Source organism: Pongo abelii, chromosome 11, assembly GCF_028885655.2.
Source record: "Pongo abelii isolate AG06213 chromosome 11, NHGRI_mPonAbe1-v2.0_pri, whole genome shotgun sequence".
NCBI lineage: Eukaryota > Metazoa > Chordata > Mammalia > Primates > Hominidae > Pongo > Pongo abelii.
Genome location: NC_071996.2, coordinates 145945233 through 145957830, shown reverse-complemented (window position 1 = coordinate 145957830; position 12598 = coordinate 145945233).

Genomic DNA, 12598 nt, shown 5'->3' with positions numbered 1-12598 from the left:
TAGGTGTTTTAAATTTCTGATCTGAGAATTACAGCATCCCTGTGGTATCTGAGTCTGGTCACGACGTTTGAACTGTTTCTTTAAACTGCCTTTTGCCTTGTGGTGTGCCTTGTAATGCTGTGTTTATAGCCCACATAATATAACAAGTAACAGAAATGGCTGCAAAGCAGCTTTTAGTGGCATGGGCTGCTGAGATGTGGGGAGGGGAAGCTGGATCAGCCTCAGCCTTCCAGAGCCTGTGCCCTGGGGCAGGTCAGTTCCGTGTTCCTCCTTGGGTGGTACGGGATGGGTGGAGGGCTGGGTTGGGCATTTTCCTTCCCCACGTCTGTTGGGTCCTGATGGGACCCCTGTGGTTTACACTCTGTTACCTGTTGTCTCTGGAGGGCAGGCCTTGCTAAGAAGAACCCCAGGCTCTGGCAGATCCAAGTTTTTGAGCTGTATTATTTTTCTTCTCTGTAGGAAACTTATTCTAAAGTTTCTTGAGAGGCCAGTCTACAGGCAGCAAATTCCCTCTTCCCTCCGCCTGCCAGAAGCATGAGGGTTTTTTCTCTACTATTCACTGTGAGAATCTGGCCCAGCTCTTGGAAATAAAACTCACACAAGTTTTGGACTCGCTGAGACAGGGTCCCCTGGAGCTTTAACGCACAGACTGGCCCACACCAAGTGTGCAGCAGGGTGCCAATCACAACTCCAGTCCCTGCCCTGGTTCTGGGCCCTGTGGGTTACTGCTCTGGAAAGTGGTGATTCTCTATGCCCACCTGTTTAGAAGGTGGTGGTTCGTGCTGTGACCTCACTTCTCTAGATCTATGAAGGGTTGCTGATTTTTCAGTTTGTTCAGCTTTTTACTTGTTGTTAGGACACAGTGGTGACTTCCAAACTCCTTGTGTCGCCAAACCAGAAAAAGGAAGCCAGCTAACTTACACGCTGGTGATGGTGTTGCTTGTGTGATGATGTCACATGATTAAGTGATAAACGTGATCACACGAGTAGTGACTTGTGTTCAGGCATCTAGAGCAGCGGCATTTTAGTTGCTTCACAGTTTTCCACTGAGTGCTGGTGCTAGGGTAATTATGTTTTTAATGCTCGAATTAATTAGTATCTTCATACAACAGATTTATAAATATCAAATTATTTTAACCAGATAACAGCAATCTTGCTAACATGTACAAGCCAGTGTACTTAACACCTTGCATTGACTCTTACAGCCCTTGGAGGACACAAGCTGTGTCCAGTACTGTGGTCAGGGAGTCCACAGCAGGGCCCACAGGGGACTCTAGATCCCATACCCAGCACCGTAGTCCAGGAATCCACAGGGGCATCTGCAGACCCCGTACCCAGCACCGTGGTCCAGGCAACCATAGCGGGGCCCACAGGGGCCTCTGCAGATTCCCCCAGAGCCGTTTTCTGTGCACCCCCACCGATTGTGCAATGATGCTCTTGCTGATGGTTTCAGCTGGGCCAGGCCCCTAAGTGCGTGGAGGGTGCTGGAAGGCAGGGGGAAGATGTGGAGTCAGGGAGCAGGTTTCACCCACAGCTGTCTTCCTCAGGTGTCACCCACAGTTCTCTCCCTCTGGCCAAGGGCCGGCTTGTGCCTCCCCCAGTCGTCACTCCAGCATGGGGCTCTGCACGAGCCACGCCCTAGGCTCCTGGGCCACCCTCTCCCTGGGTGCTGCCCCCCTTGGGTTCCTCACCCCCACCTGCACCTTTGCTGGCTCCCCATCCTCTTGTGACTGGGTTTTAGGTGCCATTGGATTTGCTGAAAGTATGAACAAAACATTAGGCAGATCTCAGACCAGGCTGGCCAGGGCAGCCCAGGAAGGCCAGGAGGGGAATGCCTGACTCCAGATCCAAATGGCATTCTGCTCTTCAACCAGCACAGTTTAAAAAAGGGTGAGCTGTGTAAGTAAGAGGAGAATCTCTCTAAAATCATCACCAATGATGTTCCCATGGAAACCCACGCCTGTGGGCTTCATACAAGCTTTCTACAACATTTTCTTTGAGTAGAAAATGAGATCACATGTGCAACTGATCAGTATTCACATCTAGAAACTTGACGCATGTTTATCAAAAACAAAAATAATCTTTAATTCATCGTTCTAACAAGAATCCCCCATATTTTTAAATCAAATGCTCTCTGAAGACATACGTGCTTCAGAAATAGGTGGAGGTTAACTCTTTAAACAGAAATGGCAAATGCAAAAGCTTCTGAAAGGAAACCGTTGTCAATAAACTTCTCATTGACAGGTCATTTTGGGCTGTGATGCTCTATCTAGACCCCAATCAGAAGGCACAGGTTATAGAATTCCAGAGACCATCTGAGCAGCCCATGGACAATATAATTGGTTTTTATTTGTTCCCATTTTCAATTTAATTGTGTAGAAAATGTAAGATTATTTAGATATCCTGAGTTAGGATATTGTGCTTTGTTGTTTAGATTTCAGTAGCAGGATTGACAAAGGGGAATAGGGATTTGACTAATCTTTAATATTGGGCATTAATTCCTGAAGATATTATTTTAAAACCAGTTATAGCAAATAAGCAGACAGAAAACCCTACTTTAGGTCACTCTTATACATCACCAAAGACTATGACTTACTGAAACAAATCATTTATTCAGCAATAATCAGTTTTGATTGCTGAATTTTAAGAGTGGTTGTGGAATGTTAAAGCTATTGGCTAACTGTAGATATTGTGGCAAATTGATTTGATATCTGAGGACAGAACTGAGATTTTCCACTGTCTCCAGTAAGTAAAAATTGTAAAGTGTCAGCTGTCAGTAGGCTCCAATCGTTAGCACCAAACCCATCGATCTTTACAACCCCTTCAGGTAAACCCTTCATCCAACTTTGCCATGACACAGCCCCGATGGTCCCCATCTCTTAAGAGAGCAGGAATCCCACAACCTCTTAATTACACATCTCAGGGCTGAGCTTCAGCCCTGCAATTCTGCCTCACTCTTCAGTTGCATCGCTGTATCAGGGTTTGAACTTCTGAAGGATTGCTGAAGGCACTATACGTTCAAAGAGAAAACTTATTCCTATTTATTAGAGAAACCACATCTTCAGATTTGAGAAAATAAAGCAAGGATAAATCTTTGTGGCTGTCCTCTCATTCATAATCGTCTTACTCATGAGAATCCGGGCCCGCTTTGGAAGATTCAAAGCCAAGTTTGAATGTAGGGTATACCAGACTCTACATGTTGGTTTTATCAAGACAATCATTATTTGGTGTAAGAGATAAGACCATAACACTAATAAGTTCCAAAATCTAGGTCACCACATTCCTCAGAACATATTCCATTCCATTTCTTTATCTGTAAGAGCAGTTGTTCTGTCTGAAAACTTAAGGAAATAGCTGCAGTTATATATAACTTCCAAAATGCAATTTCTTAAAATTCAAATAAGTAGCATTTATATGAATATAAGATCTGAATATATTTAAAACACACATAAATACATTAAATAGTCTTTTGACAGAAACAAGATTTAAGAAATGACACATTTGTGTGCTACCTGTCATGAAATATTAAAGCAGATGGCAGCGTCAGAACACGTTTGGAAAGGAATCACAGGGCTCCTTAGAAAAGTGGCTGATTCTGGGCAGGGACAGGGAATGCCCAGGCTGAGCTGGGAGCACCTTCTGATGCCATCAAACAAGAAACCACTTTGGTGCTTGAAGGGACTCACCTAAGGGATTGTCGTGTGCAAATCTGGAGCTGTTCCAGCATGGGAAGTGGTAACAATCATAATGGATCCCATGGGAGCATTAAACCATCAGCATCTTACAGTCAGAGGGAGGAGGAAGGAGGGCGTTCTGAAGGGAGGACATTGAGGACCCTGGCTGTAAAAACGCTAACGATAGAAAATTGCCGTCCTCTAGACCCAGTGCAGTCACTGACACAGGTGAGGATCCTAGCTGGCGCTGAGACCAGTGCAGTCACTGACGCAGGTGAGGATCCTAGCTGGCGCTGAGACCAGTGCATGTGCTGGTTCCTGAGCAAGATGCTTACAGGCTTTCAGAGAATCAGACCACCCTTATTAGTTACTTGTAAAGAGAAAAGTCACTTCCTTTCCCACATGATCAAAATTAATGTCAACAGGAGTGGTGTGTCTGAGTCTTTGCCTCATGAGTCACAATAAGTTCATTCGTGTCGTGTTCTTGCCAAAAACGTGTGGCCAATCCTGGCCATGAGGGACCCTCAAACAAACCCAGAACACGCCAGGGGCTACAGGTCCCCAACTTAGACTCTTCAAAACATCAAAACTATGAGCCAGAAACACGCCAGGGGCTACGGGTCCCCGACTTAGACACCTCAAAACATCAAAACTATGAGCCAGAAACACGCCAGGGGCTACGGGTCCCCGACTTAGACACCTCAAAACATCAAAACCATGAGCCAGAAACACGCCAGGGGCTACGGGTCCCCGACTTAGACGCTTCAAAACATCAAAACCATGAGCCAGAAACACGCCAGGGGCTATGGGTCCCCCAACTTAGACGCCTGAAAACATCAAAACCATAAGACACAAACACGCCAGGGGCTATGAGTCCCCCAACTTAGATGCTTCAAAACATCAAAACCATGAGCCACAAACACGCCAGGGGCTACGGGTCCCCCAAATTAGACACCTCAAAACATCAAAACCATGAGCCAGAAACATGCCAGGGGCTACAGGTCCCCGACTTAGACACTTCAAAACATCAAAACCATGAGCCACAAACACGCCAGGGGCTACGGGTCCCCGACTTAGACGCTTCAAAACATCAAAACTGTGAGCCAAAAACACGCCGGGGCTACATGTCCCCCAACTTAGACGCCTCAAAACATCAAAGCCATGAGCCACAAACACGCCAGGGGCTACAGGTCCCCAACTTAGACACTTTAAAACATCAAAACCATGAGCCAAAAACACAAGATGGATTATGTTCTGTATTCAGGGGGGAAATTTAAATATGGGCCATATCCTATATATTAATATTGGCTTGGTGTCAACAATGGTATTCTAGTCACTTTGGAGGTCTGTTTTTAGGAGATGTGCACTGAGTTTAGGGTAAAGGATGGTGAAGTCTCCAACTTTATTAAAATGGTTCCACAACTACCAGCCATATGTGTGCATGTCTGTACGTGTTTGTGCATGCATAGGTGGTATGAACATGTGTGCATCTGTGCCATGTGCATACATGCACATGTGTGGGCATGTGTGTGAATGCATAGATGTGCACACCTGTGTACAAAGAGAGAGTGTGACAGCCAAGGACCAGCAACCCCAGTCTCACAGGTGAAAGCTACACCATCTGTGCACCATTTTGTGTAGTCAACGCAAAGGTTTATATTTCTTCCCCCCAAATTTAGAAACTTTAAGTTTTCCTTTTAGGGAAATGAGATACAGAATCTCTTCTCAAAAAAGCAAATAAAAATACTAATTAGTGTATTTTTGCTTCCATTAAACTAACAATGGAACGGGCAACTCAAGAGCCCTTTTTCTCTTTTGGCCTCTAATCCCACCAAATAGAGCCCTGCTTTCCAGAATGGGAGGTCAACAGCCTAGGCTGATTTCCTTAATATCTCTCATCTTTAGGGTTCAAAATTGCTAGTAGTTTTAAATAAAATTTGCATTTAATATCATCAGCAGTGAATGATACATTTTTGATTATAGGAACAGCTATTTATATCTTACATCTTGAAAGGGACGTATTGGATATGAACCTAGAGTCTGGCCAATGTCAGTGGCCGGCAGGAACAGTGACAATGGCCACACAGCAGCCTCGGAGCAGCCGCTCACCCACTGAGGCCTCACAGTGAGCACTGCTTCAGTGGCCACATGCCAGCCAAGGGAAGGAGGCATCTCCAGCCCTGTTTACAGACCGAGAAACTGAGGCCACATGCCAGCCACAGGAGGGAGGTGTCTCCAGCCCTGTTTACAGACATGCCAGCCACAGGAGGGAGGTGTCTCCAGCTCTGTTTACAGACACAGCCCTGGTGGCCGCATGCCAGCCAAGGGAGGGAGGCGTCTCCAGCCCTGTTTACAGACAGAGAAACTGAGGCTGGCAGTGAGGAATCTCTCAGGTGCTTAGGACAAAAAGGCTCATTAGCGAATCATCCTATGAGATCAGTCCTTTAGGTCTCCATTCACAGGTGGCCGGACAGTCCTTGCCTCAGGGGCTGTAGGGACAGCTGTGACACCTCCCGGGATGTGCCACACTCCCACGGTGAGCTCTCTGTCTCTGTCCATGGTCCTGTTTGACGACGACCCCTGGGCACAGACACCAGTCCCCAGGGCTACTCCATTAGGCAGGGCAGTGACCTGCTAACTCAGGGCACCTTCTCACTGGAGTAGAAGATGATAGACAGGAAGCTCTACTCGCCATGCTCATTGATCCAATTATTACAGAATAGAAGAGCCTCCTTCCTTGACCTCAGTGCAGTGAACTGTGATTATGTGATCAAAATGTATAGAATCGGAAGGTGAGGCACATCCAATAAAGGGCTCATTTCACTGCTGCCTTCCTGTTCTGCAGATCATGGAACTCAGGGTCTCTAATGTTGGAGGCTTCAGCAGGGCTGCTGTTGGGCTCAAGTCTTCACTTCCTTTGACACATGTTGGAGGCTTGGATGCGGAGTTTTTGCTCAGGCTCCAGGTAGAAGGAAGCTTAACTCAGGTTCTGGGGCCTCTCTCCACCCCTAGCATGGGAGAATGCATTAGGATCATGTAACTACGTGGCGCCGTTGATTGAATAATAAAAACAGAGCTTACAGGCCCAAAGTGAGGGCTTCTGGCTGGATTTAAAATGTCCAGAAGAGCTGATGGAATCTTTCATCCAAGGCACTTAAACGTATTATTTGCAGGGTAAGCACAGTATCAGGACTATTGGAAAGTTTTGTCAATTTTGATTCTCTTTCTAAAATGCAAATTTAAATTTCCACCTGGGAAAACTATTCAATACTCAATTGACTTTCAAAACAGGGATTGGAGCACTCCAGGATGTTCTGTGCTCATGGAACTGGAGCTGTGGAGGCAGTGATTCAGGTGTAAACCTGGGTCCCTCGTGCACCTCCGGAGGCCTGACTCCAGCACTGACAGCTGTCAGGATGATTGGCATGACAATGAGAATGCCGCTGCTGTTTGGAATTTTAATACTAAATTGATGCCTTGTTAATGGAGCCTTTTGCATGGTAGTTACATGACTGTATTTTGCTTCATGTTATTAATACTTAAACTAGGAGTTGAAAGGCGCCTCTTAGAGTGGTCCTAGTGAAAGGTGCCTCTTACAGCGATGTGATCCTCATGGGAAAAAAAGACCCACAAAACAGAAAACCCAGGGATGCTGACGGAGAGTTCTCACAGAATGTGTTTTCCTGCTTTTGATGGACGTGAGCAAAATTTAAATCTTTATTTTTTTCACTGAACTTTTTTTTAAAATTTAACTTTAAGTGAATTATTTACACTGTAATGATACGGTTATTTTTAAAGCTGAAAGTTGGTTGCAGCTTTACACCAACCCACCTCAGCCTGCAGGGGCCAGAGTGAGGGCTCTTGCTGGACGACCATCCCCAAGTTGGGCCTTCCCAGCCCACGGCTCCCACTTCCACCTTCCTGCAGTGATGAGTCCAGAGTCTCCATGTGGAAATCCCCACGGAGCGATTCTGACACATGTTGGAGTTTAGAACCACTGTCCGCGGGAGACAGAAACGCTTACATGATGGAGAGGTCTCATGCACACACACACACATGCAAACACACACATGCAAACACACACACGCAAATGCACACACATGCAAACACATACATGCAAACACACACATGCACACACCCAAACACAAGCACACACATACATGCCCCCCACACACATGCAAACACACAAACATGCACACACACATACACACAGACACACGCAAACACCACTGGACACACACGCACACAGACCTCAATTTACAAATATTTCAGGAAAAAATCCATTTCACATGTGATCCAAAGTGTGCCACGAGGACTGGAGGCCATGGGGGCTCATTCAGCTTCCTAAGCATCCCAGATGCCGGGGCCAGTGGATTCCAAAGGGACAGCCCTCACCTCCCTCCCAGGGTGTCCGCCCCACCCCTCACCCACGCTTAGGAACCTGTTGAGCCGTCTCAGACTGATCAGGAAACATGGGGTCTTCTTGCTCTTTACATTTGTTTTCTATTGTTATTATGAAGTTGTGAAGCTGAGCATTTTACCGTTTGAGTGTCAGACCCTTCTCACCGCTCGCCGACTCACAGGCTCAGAGACCTTTCAGCTGCGTCCACGCGTCCTCCTCACTCACAGTGCTGCCCTTGAGTTTTAATAATAACCTGAATTTACACGCGTCCTCCTCACTCCAGGGCTGCCCTTGAGTTTTGATAATAACCTGAATTTACACGCATCCTCCTCACTCACAACGCTGCTCTAGAGTTTTAATAATAACCTGAATTTACACGCATCCTCCTCACAACACTGCCTTTGTGTTTTAATAGTAACCCGAATTTACACACGTCCTCCTCACTCACAGCGCTGCCCTTGAGTTTTAATAACCGAAATTTACACGCATCCTCCTCACTCACAGCGCTGCCTTTGAGTTTTAATAATAACCCGAATTTACATACGTCCTCCTCACTCACGGCGCTGCCCTTGAGTTTTAATAATAACCTGAATTTACACGCATCCTCCTCACTGACAGTGCCTGTAGATAACCCCTCCCAAGGCGCCCTTGACTCTGACTTTGTGAATGCATTTGATGTTGGGGTTTGGGGATGTCCTCACATCCCGATATTATAACGTTTTATGCTAAGTGTTTTCAGCATCGATAGAGATTTGTAAAAGGGGATCCTTGAGGAGTCTGTCTTGTTCTGGGAAACCCGTCACCCAGGCTGCCTCCTGAGTCAGGGCATCACTGTCCGGGCCCTAAGCCGAGGCCGTAGGAAAGGGAGGGAGAGGCTGGAACCACTGCGGCCCTCACACCCCTCCCCGCCCCGGCCACGTTCCTCTGACTGCGAATCTGGGGGTCTTACCCTTGCGGTTCTCGTCCTGTGCGTCCTCAGTGTGTGTTTTACGGTGAAACTCTGTGACCTGGAAATTAGGCATGAAGCTCACGTGTCGTTTTCCAAACACAAGCCTCACAGAAACACCCGGGTCAGGGCCCTGGGATGGTGCTGGGAACATTTTGAGTGGCCTTGCACCAGGGACAGCCTCAGGACCGGAGCTTTCTGCATGGAAGGCCTCGGGACCGGGAGCCTCTCTGTGGGGAAGGCCTGGGGACCAGAGCATCTCTGCGGGGAAGGCCTGGGGACCGGAGCGTCTCTGCGGGGAGGGCCTTGGGACCGGAGCTTCTCTGCGGGGAATGGGGCGGCCAGACAGCATCTCCCGCTCAGAAAGGGAACCCGCCTGGCCAGCTTGCAGGCCTCAGAGAGAGCAGCATGTCCAGGAGGGAAACAGGGGCAGAGGCTTTGCTGAGCCAAGGCCCAGCCGGGCTCCCGCCAGGGCCTAGACCTATGAGACCCTGTGGGTCGGGGCTGGTGGCCGTCCCCTGTCACTGCCACAGCCCCAGGACAGCTGGAGGGAGTTCCTATCTCCTGCCTCCTGATGGGGTTTGCCTTGGTCCCTTGTTCAAGCCACTGCAAGGAAACAGCACAGGTGCGGCAGCTCATCAAGGACTGAGACTCGCTTCTCAGTGCAGAGGCCGGCAGCCCAGGGTCGGACGCGGCAAGCCTGGTGTCAGGGTGGACGTCCAGGCCCCTGGCAGTTACCTCTCTCCTGGTCTCTTCCACAAGGACACCCATCCCATCATGGGCTCCATCCTGAGACCCCAAAACTCTGAAAGGCCCCACCTCCAAAGCCATTGTCTGGGGGTTAAATTTCAATGTAGGAACCGGGGGGCCAGTGGCTGTGGCACTGTCTCAGCCCAAGTGGTTTGAGAGCTGCTTTGCCTGGGGAGCGGGTGGGCTGGGAACGGGGGATTGAAGAGAGAGGAGAGGGGCAGAGGCGCCGAGGAGGGAGGGCGCCTGCCTGCGCCCAGTTCTTCTTGGAGGGGCCAGCCCCGGCCACTGAGCCCCCTCTCTCGCAGGCCTTTCTGGGAAACTCGAATGCGGACAGCGTGGTGCAGTACTGGCTGCGGCCGCCCCTGGAGGCCCGGCACCTGCGCTTCCTGCCGGTGGCCTGGAACCCAGACAGCAGGATTGGGATGCGCGTGGAGGCCTACGGATGTGCCCACAGTAAGTGTCGTGGCCCTTGGGGCACGGGGCATGGGGCATGGCAGTGGCTCAGTGTGGGGAGGAGAGGCTGCTTCTCGGGGCCCAAGGGGCGCTTGCAGCTGTGAAATACAACAGAACAGACTGTCCTGTCCCAGAAGATCCGATATAGGGGTGCCTGGAGCTGAGTCTCACCTCTCACCTGAGACTGTTGAAACAGATGCTCTGAGAAGGGCTGGCAATGGTGACGTTGCCCAGGTCCCACCCAGCGGGCTCAGCGGTTCTTCCTGGCCTGGCCACCAACTCAGGGACATTTAGCCATTTTTTCCTCCTTTGACCGCCTCCACACAACCCTGGACACCTCTAAGTCCACAAGGCGCTCCCTCCAGCTAAGACCCCCACATGCAGGGTCTCTTGGATCTGGGAACACGGGCTGTGGCTTCCCCGCCCTGGCGTCGGCACCTCCAGGCTCCTTGTTCCCGGGCAGAGCGCCCATGGGGGAGGAGGGGCCTCAGGGCTGCTCCCTCTCAGCCCGTGACTCCCTGGCTGCTTGAGCAGATGGCACCCTCAGGGCCCAGGATCAGAAAACCCCCAAATTCAGCAACTGCGCCGCTGGCAACACGGGGGTTGGCAAAAGGGAGTTCGGAAGACAATGCACCAGCAGGACTCAGAAAGTGGCCCTCGGACGGCTCCAGGAGGTGGAAATGCCAGGTCTTGCCACAGCTAGAGAGGAGACCAGCTCTTCCCGCTTCACCCTCCAACCCTATGGCAGGCCCCGTCCTCCGCGAGTTGTCCGGAGCTGGGGAGGACGCCTTGTGCTGCTCCTCCCCACCCCCTAGGTTTCCATGCTCATCCTCGCCCCGGATGATGTGGAGGAAACCGGCTCCCCAGGCCTCGGTGCTGCTCACGCTGCTGTTTCCAGGCTCATCCTTAGCACTAGGATAAACCCGGCGGCGTCTCAGGCCCTGGAGGCCCAGTGGGGAGGGGGACGTCCCCGGGTCTCACCTCCGCGGCTTCTCCCGAGGGCTCTGTGTGTCTCCCGTGCCCCTTCCAAATCACACCCCAGGCTTCCTCATACATGTTTTGGATTCCTGGTGTTGAAGAGTATATCCTGCACCTTGCTGTGAAGGCGAAGAGACATCCTGCAGGGTGATGGTGATCCTGCAGGGCGATTACGACGGGGAAGACCTTGCTGGGAAGGCGAGGAGATGGGCTGCAGGACGATTACGATGGGGAAGACCTTGCTGGGAAGGCGAGGAGACGTCCTGCAGGGCAATGGCGACAGGGAAGACCTTGCTAGGAAGGTGAAGAGACCGTCCTGCAGGGCAATTGTGCCGGGGAAGACCTTGCTGGGAAGGCGAGCAGACATCCTGCAGGGTGATTGCAATGGGGAAGAGACAGGCTCCCACTGGGTGCAGCAGAGGCAGCAGCAGGGGTTGCAGCCCACGCACAGGCAAGGTCAAGGTCAGGAATCAAGTTCAGGAGGCAGAAAACAACGTAGCAGAGACCTCAGGGTGGGGGATTCTGGCTAAGCCCACTCCACAGGACCCCTGCCAAGGCAGCCCGGTGGGGTCGGATCTCAGGGTCCAGGGTTCTCTGGACACTGACCCAGCAGAATTCTCCCTGAACTGGATGTGCAGGACCTGCCTGCAGGTAGAGGCCACCCCAGGAGGTCAGGGGACCCGGCAGGAGCTACGGCCAGGAGGGAGTGTGTTGCCTGCTGGTGCAGATGCTTCTGCCAGGATAAGCTCCACTGGGTAAAGGAAGCCCTTTCAGGCCCAGGCTGCTGTGTACAGGAATCTCCACACACATCCTTTACACAGGCCCCAAGACACACAGACCCCGCCACACACAGCCCCCCCCCACCCACAGGCCCAACACACACACAGGCCCCGACATACACAGGCCTCAACATACACAGGCCCCCACACACATGGCTTCCAGGCAGCATTTTCACTAGAAGAGCCTCAGGGGGTGGACTCTGGGATGGGCGGGTGATGGGTGGAAGGAAGCGGAGTCTGGACTGTCCCAGGGCAGGCGCCGTGATCGCTTCACGCTACCTGGTGGGTCACATGCAGACTTGGGGGGACCATGAAACCTGCGTTGGAAATTCAGGCTGTGATGTCGGCAAGCTCTTTTCGTGTGGACTCAGCCGGCCACTGGATTCCAGCCCATTTCAGCCAGTTTTGTTTTCTTACAAGAGAAAGGCACTTCTGCCTTTCAGCAAGCTGTTTGTTCTCTTATCTGACATCCTGAAAACTCCAGGATTTCTGTTCTTCATTGGTCTCTTTAGCTCTTTGGGGCCTGGGTTCCCTGAGTCGTCTCCAGTGGCGTCAGCACCCCCCCCAAACCCCACCGATGTCTGCACAGTCCCCAAGCCAACCTTCAGTCATTACT